The sequence below is a fragment of the Eriocheir sinensis genome, chromosome 41 (assembly GCF_024679095.1).
Source record: "Eriocheir sinensis breed Jianghai 21 chromosome 41, ASM2467909v1, whole genome shotgun sequence".
In the NCBI taxonomy this organism is placed as follows: domain Eukaryota; kingdom Metazoa; phylum Arthropoda; class Malacostraca; order Decapoda; family Varunidae; genus Eriocheir; species Eriocheir sinensis.
Window position 1 is genome coordinate 4,865,711 of NC_066549.1, and position 11,209 is coordinate 4,876,919.

The 11,209-nt window shown below is 39.9% G+C and overlaps 1 protein-coding gene across 4 annotated transcripts in view; it reads left to right on the forward strand.

The window, feature by feature from the left end:
• The window catches only part of LOC127009523 (beta-1,4-N-acetylgalactosaminyltransferase bre-4-like), a 34,341-nt gene that overhangs the window by 5,395 nt on the left and 17,737 nt on the right, over window positions 1–11,209 (forward strand). The window lies entirely within an intron of this gene.

The following is an 11,209-nucleotide window of genomic DNA, read 5'->3' on the forward strand; positions in this document are numbered from 1 at the left end:
TTTAGCCGATTATATGCTCGAAGCGGAATTTAGTGAGGATTCTTATGGTATCTTCAAATTCCTCATACGTCTATTAGTTCCCAGTTACACCGAGAAAACTGAATTTTTTCTCTCGTCAGAGTAGCATAACAAATAAAAACACTCATTAATTAATGTCTTATATCTCATTTCTTAACTTATTTCTTCTTATTTCTTTTCTCAACTTGCATTTCTTTATATTTTCTGCCTGCTCTTCGGTGTCATATGACCTTAGACGTTGCCGCATCAGTTTACCTTTTTCCGTGAAAAAGGGATCGTAATGTGTGTGTGTGTGTGTGCGTGTGTGTGTGTTCCATTCCCTCCGATTCTTGAGAAATCTGCGGCTAGCTCGAAATTTTGTGGGCCATCTTTTTTAGCCGATTATATGCTCCGAAGCGGAATTTAGTGAGGATTCTTATGGTATCTTCAAATTCCTCATACGTCTATTAGTTCCCGAGTTACACCGAGAAAACTGAATTTTTTTTTTCTCTCGTCAGAGTAGCATAACAAATAAAAATCACTCATTAATTAATGTCTTATATTTCATTTCTTAACTTATTTCTTCTTATTTCTTTTCTCAACTTGCATTTCTTTATATTTTCTGCCTGCTCTTCGGTGTCATATGACCTTAGACGTTGCCGCATCGAGTTTACCTTTTTCCGTGAAAAAGGGATCATGTGTGTGTGTGTGTGTGTGTGTGTGTGTGTGTGTTCCATTCCCCTCCGATTCTTGAGAAATCTGCGGCTAGCTCGAAATTTTGTGGGCCATCTTTTTTAGCCGATTATATGCTCCGAAGCGGAATTTAGTGAGGATTCTTATGGTATCTTCAAATTCCTCATACGTCTATTAGTTCCCGAGTTACACCGAGAAAACTGAATTTTTTCTCTCGTCAGAGTAGCATAACAAAAAAATCACTCCTTAATTAATGTCTTCTATATCATTTCTTAACTTAGTTCTTCATATTTATTGTCTCACCTTGCATTTCTTTATATTGTCTGCCAGCTCTTCGGTGTCATATGACCTTAGACGTTGCCGCATCGAGTTTACTTTTTCCGTGAAAAGGGATCGTGTGTGTGTGTGTGTGTGTGTGTGTGTGTGTGTGTGTTCCATTCCCTCTGATTCTTGAGAAATCTGCTGCTTGCTCAAAATTTTGTGGGCCAACTTTTTAGCCGAATATATGTTCGAAGCGGAATTTAGTGAGGATTCTTATGGTATCTTCAAATTCCTCATACGTCTATTAGTTCCCGAGTTACACCGAGAAAACTGAATGTTATTCACTCGTCAGAGTATCTAACAAATAAAAATCACTCAGAGCTCCTCATCTACGTTCCTTAGAAAGATTGCCATATGTTACTATTAAAACTTATCCCAACAACTGCAAATTTGACGCACTTTCATCGAAAACTTAATTTTAATAATTTTTTATTTACTTTTATGGCGCGTTTCGCGTCATCGTCCTCAGAACCTTTTACCCTTGATGACATGAAATGCGTCATCGTGCGCGAGAGGGTTAAATAAGTCAGATTTATCTCAAATTCACTGTCTGGGCAGACAAATATTCGGAAAGAAGGCAAACCAGTTTGTAGATATATATAAATATGCCGTATATTCACGTCCTTATGGATATCTTCTTGTTGATTAGGGTATAAATACTCCTGAATCCCTACAGTTTCGCTCAAACATTGTTGGAGAGCCTCCCAGATGAACGCGTATTCAATGGTGAACTCCAGGAAAAAGGAACTCTTACGTTCTATACTCCCAACATAACGAACCCTATGGTTTAAGCTCTCAGCTACTTCTGATCTTACTCTCTTAAGCCTTTGCAGTTACTTTCTTAAACCATCGAAGCCCGCCTTCCTGAAGTCAGGTATTAAGTGTTGTTTCTGCTGACTCTATCCTCCCATTTAATATTAAATTTAATTTCCTTATGATCACTGTTACCTAATGAACCCCAACCTCAATGTTGCTTATTATGTCCTCTTTATTAGTTAACAACAAATCCAAAATATTTTCTTCCCTCGTTCGCACTGTTTTGTATATAGAACGAACTTACATTAGCTGAACTCACACTGTTTTGATTATAGAACGAACTTACATTAGCTGAACTCACACTGTTTTGAATATAGAACGAACTTATATTAGCTGATCTCACACTGTTTTGAATATAGAACGAACTTACATTAGCTGAACCCACACCTGGAAGAAGCTAAAATTTTCTAAAGGGTACAATAAAATCAATATGACCTATGAAGATGCGTCACGTCACAATGAACAAACTCACTGTCTTCTCTGTAAATCCGGGTTTTAAAAGGTAAAGGAGTAAAACATCATGACCATGAAAATCAGGAAACAATTACATTGAAGCTTATTGTAATAGATGCAACCTTCAAATGAAAAATCACAAATTGCAGCGCACTCTCATTGCACATTATGCGGATTACGACATGACGTTAATCCCGCGTGAATTAACGCTACCTGGCTTTGAAAATCAAACTAAGACCAAAACATTCAGTTCAGAAATACCATGAAGTCATCATAAATGACTTGAGATTTATTGACACGTATGTCTTTATGTCTGGTTCACTCGCGGCTTTAGCGAACCAATTCATCAGCACTGGGAACGAGCCCATGTGCACACAACAGATGTTGAAAGATGTGCCAGCACCTGCGTTACCATTATTGATCAAGGAAAGCAGGTTTTTATTTATGACTATATGGACTCGATGGAACGACTTTCTGAGACACGTCTTCCATCCCGCGAAGATTTTTCAATTCGCTTCAAGCAGAACTTTCCGAAAGTGATTATAAACATGCTCAGAATGTTTGGAAAGTAGCTGGATGTCAGAGCCTGATGGACTATTTGTTGCTTTATGTAAAAGTGGATGTTGGCCTTCTATGTGATGTCTTCCTAGAGTGGAGAGGTATTTTGAAAACCCAGTGGAGGTTGGATACTGTAAATTATGTTAGCCTGCCAGGATTTGCCTATGACTCTTTTTGTTAAAAACACAGCAGGAATTAGAGATGCTTAGTAGCCCACACATATATCATTGCATTCAAACAAATGTGCGTGGGGCTACACAAGTGTTGTGCGTCGTTTTGTACGCACCAATAACATCTACGAACCCTCATTTAATCCAAAACATGATAGAAACACTTTCCTTTCATATCTTGACTTCAACAGTCTTTATCCCACTGTAATGCAAGAGAAGTTACCATGTGGAATGAGAAAACTAGATGAGACAGAAATGCACTGGTTTTTGAGCGGGAGGGGCTAGGTCAATCAAGCAACCGATGGCGATTTTGGATACCTCATTCTGTGCAATACTGAGGCTGTCTCACGTGAAGTCATTGAGAAAACGGATGACCTCCACTGACCATCAGAAGACACAATATCATCAATAGAGATATATCGTCAGCCGCACACGAATGGTATGAAGAAGAAAACCGTCCAGTACCGTGTAAGAACATAAAACAGATTGGAACACATGTTGCTCAGGAGAAAATACTGTTTGCTCTGTTAAACTGCTATTCAACTAGGCCGGGTTGTTAAAAAGTGCATGCTATTTATATGTTTAAGCAAAAGCACTTTCTTGCGGACTTCATTCAGGATAACATAGAAGCCCGCAAAAGTGCTACTTGCCCTATCAAGAAAACTGCAATCAAGTGTATTTCAAACAGCATTTTGGTCGATACCTGATGAACGCGGCCAAATATAGTGAAGACATAGATATTGTCACCAACCGCGAAAAGTTTTTGAAGCTGGCCCGAAGTCCTTACTTTAAACGCGTTGTACCCCTCAATGATGGTCATGTAGTTGTAGTTCGCCATAAGAAATATTCACAGGCGAATCATCCAAACTACATTGGCTACTACGTCCTAGAGCTGTCCAAGCTGCGACTATATGATTTCTTTTACAGTATCATGAAGGCTCATTACGGGGATCGGGCGAAACTAGTGTATTGTGACACTGATTCCTTAATAACAGAAACTGAAACTCCTGATCTATTAACAGAGTACTCGCAGGAACCCTTTAAAAGCTATATAGACACAAGTAACTTTAGCTCCTCACATTCCTTGTACAACACAGACAACAAAGGCAAGCTCGGATTTCTCAAGTCTGAAGTGAGGAAAGAACCATCTCAGAATTTGTAGGTGTAAGAACAAAGTGCTACTCCATCCCCTTGGCAGACAGTGACCGGTTGAGTTCAGCTAAGAGCGTTCCAAAGCTCATAAGAAAAAAATTGCTCATCAGCGATACAAAGACGTCCTATTCAGAAGCAAACATTGACCTTTGGCTATCAGGGATTCACAGTGCGTAATGGACGAATGAGTACAGTAAAATATCCCAAGAGAGGGATATCTGTAGTTCAGGACAAAAGACACTGCTTTAGCACCTTGGAGTTACGACCTTACGGTCATCCCGATAATTCTACAGGGGTAGAGGAGGAGGAAGAGAAGGAAGCTGTAATCATAATTTGACCAAATTCAATAAACATTGAGTTTGTTTGACTTGTTTATATGTCCTTTATCAAAAATGAATGAAAAAACAATGATTGTCTTAAAATTTATTCGATTTGTGGAAACATGTAGATAAAACGCGTCTATGTTTCGATCTGGCTCATATAAAAAGTAAAAAAAGACTCGCGAAATGTGCGCGGCGGCGGCAGCAGCGAGCCCTGCGGCGACATCGTGCGACAACAGGATGCGACAGGATTGCGTGGGCTCGGGGCGGGGCGGGGCGGGGCGGCAGCACGCTACCAAGTTATTCTAAAAGAGAAATGAGACACTGGATTTGTCTCTACTATGAACCGGACATGACAGTGTTCTTAGATAGTTATGCTCTCGACCTCAAATTATACTCTGATTATTTTAAATATATTGCTTACCCTGGGCTCAGGATATATAAAAATGCATTTCGACTTCAAAGCACGCGAAGCGATGTGTGCGGGGCTTATGTCGTGTACTTTGCCTACAATGTTTCACACTTGGGTGTAAGAGAAACTCTTGAAAAATTTGTATGGAGTTTTCCAAGACCGAATATTCGAGGAATGATGAACACGTGATGAGATTCGCTTACAGCAAGTTTATAATGCCCGTATGACATCAAACATTTAACACGTGTTCATAAAAAGTAAGTATTGACTTTATTGATTTTTCATATTGAAGTGTATTACATTCCATGAAGCTATTCTCAGCATAAATAATTTTCTAGTTCCTTTATCGTGGTTTGTATAACACGCTTAAATCAGTGGTCTGGCTCCATACAGGACCTCACTCGTCACCACCACTAGCCCCAGTGCTGCCGCCGCGCCCGCCCGCCCGAGCCCACCCAATCCTGTCGCATCCTGTCGTCGCATGATGTCGCCGCTGGACCCTCTGCTGCCGACGCAGCTCAATTTTCGCGATTCTTTTTTTTATTTTTTTATATGATCCAGATCGATACATAGACGCGTTTTGTCTTCATGTTTCCACAAATCGAATAAATTTTAAGACAATTATTGTTTTTTCATTCATTTTTTGATAAAGGACATATAAACAAGTCAAACAAACTCAATGTTTATTGGAATTTGGTCAAATTATGATTACAGCTTCCTTCTCTTCCTCCTCCTCCTCTACCCCTGGAGAAGTCACGGTATGCCCGTAAGGTCGTAACTCCAAGGTGCTAAAGCAGTGTCTTTTGTCCTGAACTACAGATATCCCTCTCTTGGGATATTTTACTGTACTCATTCGTCCATTACGCACTGTGAATCCCTGATAGCCAAAGGTAAATGTTTGCTTCTGGAATAGGACGTCTTTGTATCGCTGATGAGCAATTTTTTTCTTTATGAGCTTTGGAACGCTCTTAGCTGAACTCAACCGGTCACTGTCTGCCAAGGGGATGGAGTAGCACTTTGTTCTTACACCTACAAATTCTGAGATGGTTCTTTCCCTCACTTCAGACTTGAAATCCGAGCGTGCCTTTGTTGTCTGTGTTGTACAAGGAATGTGAGGAGCTAAAGTTACTTGTGTCTATATAGCTTTTAAAGGGTTCCTGCGAGTACTCTGTTAATAGATCAGGAGTTTCAGTTTCTGTTATTAAGGAATCAGTGTCACAATACACTAGTTTCGCCCGATCCCCGTAATGAGCCTTCATGATACTGTAAAAGAAATCATATAGTCGCAGCTTGGACAGCTCTAGGACGTAGTAGCCAATGTAGTTTGGATGATTCGCCTGTGAATATTTCTTATGGCGAACTACAACTACATGACCATCATTGAGGGTACAACGCGTTTAAAGTAAGGACTTCGGGCCAGCTTCAAAACTTTTCGCGGTTGGTGACAATATCTATGTCTTCACTATATTTGGCCGCGTTCATCAGGTATCGACCAAAATGCTGTTTGAAATACACTTGATTGCAGTTTTCTTGATAGGGCAAGTAGCACTTTTGCGGGCTTCTATGTTATCCTGAATGAAGTCCGCAAGAAAGTGCTTTTTAAACATATAAATAGCATGCACTTTTTAACAACCCGGCCTAGTTGAATAGCAGTTTAAGGAGGACAGAGCAAACAGTAGTGTCTCCTGAGCAACATGTGGTCCAATCTGTTTTATGTTCTTACACGGTACTGGACGGTTTTCTTCTTCATACCATTCGTGTGCGGCTGACGATATATCTCTATTGATGATATTGTGTCTTCTGATGGTCAGTGGGAGGTCATCCGTTTTCTCAATGACTTCACGTGAGACAGCCTCAGTATTGCACAGAATGAGGTATCCAAAATCGCCATCGGTTGCTTGATTGACCTAGCCCCCTCCGCTCAAAAACCAGTGCATTTCTGTCTCATCTAGTTTCTCATATCTCCACATGGTAACTTCTCTTGCATTACAGTGGGATAAAGACTGTTGAAGTCAAGATATGAAAGGAAAGTGTTTCTATCATGTTTTGGATTAAATGAGGTTCGTGTAGATGTTATTGGTGCGTACAAAACGACGCACAACACTTGTAGCCCCACGCACATTTGTTTGAATGCAATGATATATGTGTGTGGGCTACTAAGCATCTCTAATTCCTGCTGTGTTTTTAACAAAAGAGTCATAGGCAAATCCTGGCAGGCTAACATAATTTACAGTATCCAACCTCCACTGGGTTTTCAAAATACCTCTCCACTCTAGGAAGACATCACATAGAAGGCCAACATCCACTTTTACATAAAGCAACAAATAGTCCATCAGGCTCTGACATCCAGCTACTTTCCAAACATTCTGAGCATGTTTATAATCACTTTCGGAAAGTTCTGCTTCTTGAAGCGAATTGAAAAAATCTTCGCGGGATGGAAGACGTGTCTCAGAAAGTCGTTCCATCGAGTCCATATAGTCATAACAAAAAACCTGCTTTCCCTTGATCAATAATGGTAACGCAGGTGCTGGCACATCTTTCAACATCTGTTGTGTGCACATGGGCTCGTTCCCAGTGCTGATGAATTGGTTCGCTAAAGCCGCGAGTGAACCAGACATAAAGACATACGTGTCAATAAATCTCAAGTCATTTATGATGACTTCATGGTATTTCTGAACTGAATGTTTTGGTCTTAGTTTGATTTTCAAAGCCAGGTAGCGTTAATTCACGCGGGATTAACGTCATGTCGTAATCCGCATAATGTGCAATGAGAGTGCGCTGCAATTTGTGATTTTTTCATTTGAAGGTTGCATCTATTACAATAAGCTTCAATGTAATTGTTTCCTGATTTTTCATGGTCATGATGTTTTACTCCTTTACCTTTTAAAACCCGTATTTACAGAGAAGACAGTGAGTTTGTTCATTGTGACGTGCCGCATCTTCATCGGTCATATTGATTTTATTGTAGCCTTTAGAAAATTTTAGCTTCTTCCAGGTGTGTGGGTTCAGCTAATGTAAGTTCGCTCTATATTCAAAACAGTGTGAGATCAGCTAATATAAGTTCGTTCTATATTCAAAACAGTGTGAGTTCAGCTAATGTAAGTTCGTTCTATAATCAAAACAGTGTGAGTTCAGCTAATGTAAGTTCGTTCTATATACAAAACAGTGCGAACGAGGAAGAAAATATTTTGGATTTGTTGTTAACTAATAAAGAGGACATAATAAGCAACATTGAGGTTGGGGTTCATTAGGTAACAGTGATCATAAGGAAATTAAATTTAATATTAAATGGGAGGATAGAGTCAGCAGAAACAACACTTAATACCTGACTTCAGGAAGGCGGGCTTCGATGGTTTAAGAAAGTAACTGCAAAGGCTTAAGAGAGTAAGATCAGAAGTAGCTGAGAGCTTAAACCATAGGGTTCGTTATGTTGGGAGTATAGAACGTGTAAGAGTTCCTTTTCCTGGAGTTCACCATTGGAATACGCGTTCATCTGGGAGGCTCTCCAACAATGTTTGAGCGAAACTGTAGGGATTCAGGAGTATTTATACCTAATCAACAAGAAGATATCCATAAGGACGTGAATATACGGCATATTTATATATATCTACAAACTGGTTTGCCTTCTCTTTTCCGAATATTTGTCTGCCCAGACAGTGAATTTGAGATAAATCTGACTTATTTAACCCTCTCGCGCACGATGACGCATTTCATGTCATCAAGGGTAAAGGTTCTGGCGGACGATAACGCGAAACGCGCCATAAAAGTAAATAAAAATTATTAAAAATTAAGTTTTCGATGAAAGTGCGTCAAATTTGCAGTTGTTGGGATAAGTTTCTTAATAGTAACATATGGCAATCTTTCTAAGGAACGTAGATGAGGAGCTCTGAGTGATTTTATTTGTTAGGATACTCTGACGAGAGAATAACATTCAGTTTTCTCGGTGTAACTCGGAACTAATAGACGTATGAGGAATTTGAAGATACCATAAGAATCCTCACTAAATTCCGATTCGGAACATATATTCGGCTAAAAAGTTGGCCCACAAAATTTTGAGCAAGCAGCAGATTTCTCAAGAATCAGAGGGGAATGGAACACACACACACACACACACACACACACACACACACACGATCCCTTTTCACGGAAAAAAGTAAACTCGATGCGGCAACGTCTAAGGTCATATGACACCGAAGAGCAGGCAGAAAATATAAAGAAATGCAAGTTGAGAAAAGAAATAAGAAGAAATAAGTTAAGAAATGAAATATAAGACATTAATTAATGAGTGATTTTTATTTGTTATGCTACTCTGACGAGAGAGAAAAAAATTCAGTTTTCTCGGTGTAACTCGGGAACTAATAGACGTATGAGGAATTTGAAGATACCATAAGAATCCTCACTAAATTCCGCTTCGGAGCATATAATCGGCTAAAAATGATGGCCCACAAAATTTCGAGCTAGCCGCAGATTTCTCAAGAATCGTAGTGGAAAGTAACACACACACACACACACACACACACACATGATCCCTTTTTCACGGAAAAAGGTAAACTCGATGCGGCAACGTCTAAGGTCATATGACACCGAAGAGCAGGCAGAAAATATAAAGAAATGCAAGTTGAGAAAAGAAATAAGAAGAAATAAGTTAAGAAATGAAATATAAGACATTAATTAATGAGTGATTTTTATTTGTTATGCTACTCTGACGAGAGAAAAAAATTCAGTTTTCTCGGTGTAACTCGGGAACTAATAGACGTATGAGGAATTTGAAGATACCATAAGAATCCTCACTAAATTCCGCTTCGGAGCATATAATCGGCTAAAAAAGATGGCCCACAAAATTTCGAGCTAGCCGCAGATTTCTCAAGAATCGGAGGGAAATGGAACACACGCACACACACACACACACACATGATCCCTTTTTCACGGAAAAAGGTAAACTCGATGCGGCAACGTCTAAGGTCATATGACACCGAAGAGCAGGCAGAAAATAAGAAGAAATAAGTTAAGAAATGAGATATAAGACATTAATTAATGAGTGTTTTTATTTGTTATGCTACTCTGACGAGAGAAAAAATTCAGTTTTCTCGGTGTAACTCGAACTAATAGACGTATGAGGAATTTGAAGATACCATAAGAATCCTCACTAAATTCCGCTTCGGAGCATATAATCGGCTAAAAAAGATGGCCCACAAAATTTCGAGCTAGCCGCAGATTTCTCAAGAATCGGAGGGGAATGGAACACACACACACACACACACACACACACACACGATCCCTTTTTCACGGAAAAGGTAAACTCGATGCGGCAACGTCTAAGGTCATATGACACCGAAGAGCAGGCAGAAAATATAAAGAAATGCAAGTTGAGAAAAGAAATAAGAAGAAATAAGTTAAGAAATGAGATATAAGACATTAATTAATGAGTGTTTTTTATTTGTTATGCTACTCTGACGAGAGAAAAAAAAATCAGTTTTCTCGGTGTAACTCGGGAACTAATAGACGTATGAGGAATTTGAAGATACCATAAGAATCCTCACTAAATTCCGCTTCGGAGCATATAATCGGCTAAAAAAGATGGCCCACAAAATTTCGAGCTAGCCGCAGATTTCTCAAGAATCGGAGGTGAATGAAACACACACACACACACACACACACACACACACACACACACACACACACACACACATGATCCCTTTTTCACGGAAAAAGGTAAATTCGATCAGAAAAAAAAAAGACTTGGTGCTGCAGTGTTTAGGGTTAGATGGCACCAAATCACCGGAGTAAAAAAATATATATAAGTTGAGGAAAGAAATAAGAAGAAACAAGTTGAGAAATGAAATAAGAAGATAATGATACAATACATCCAGCAAAACTTAAATAATTTATCGAGTCTTACGTTCAATGGCGATTTTTATTTTATTTTCGGACTTGCATTAGAGTAAATTCATATTTCAGCCTGGTCATTAACCTAATGTCCTTAAACTTTTCCGTGATTATAATCTGGTGGTCATTCGAGGGTCAAAGAAAGATCTTATCTTAACCCGTCAAGTATCCCTTCTCCCGTCCCCCCCCCCCCCCCTCCCTCCCTGCTGGGCACCCCTACTCCCGTCACCTCGCTTCCGTACGCTAGTCCGAGAGGGGGTGAGGGGTGAAAAGAGATGGGTGTGGGGGGGGGGGTCTAGATACCCCTCTTCCGTAACCCCGCAAATTACCCTAACCCCGCTCACCCCCAACCCCCACTTCCAGTCCCCCCCGCTGAGGCAAGCCCCCCGCTGACCGCTAACCCCCCCAACCCCCACTTCCAAATTACCCCC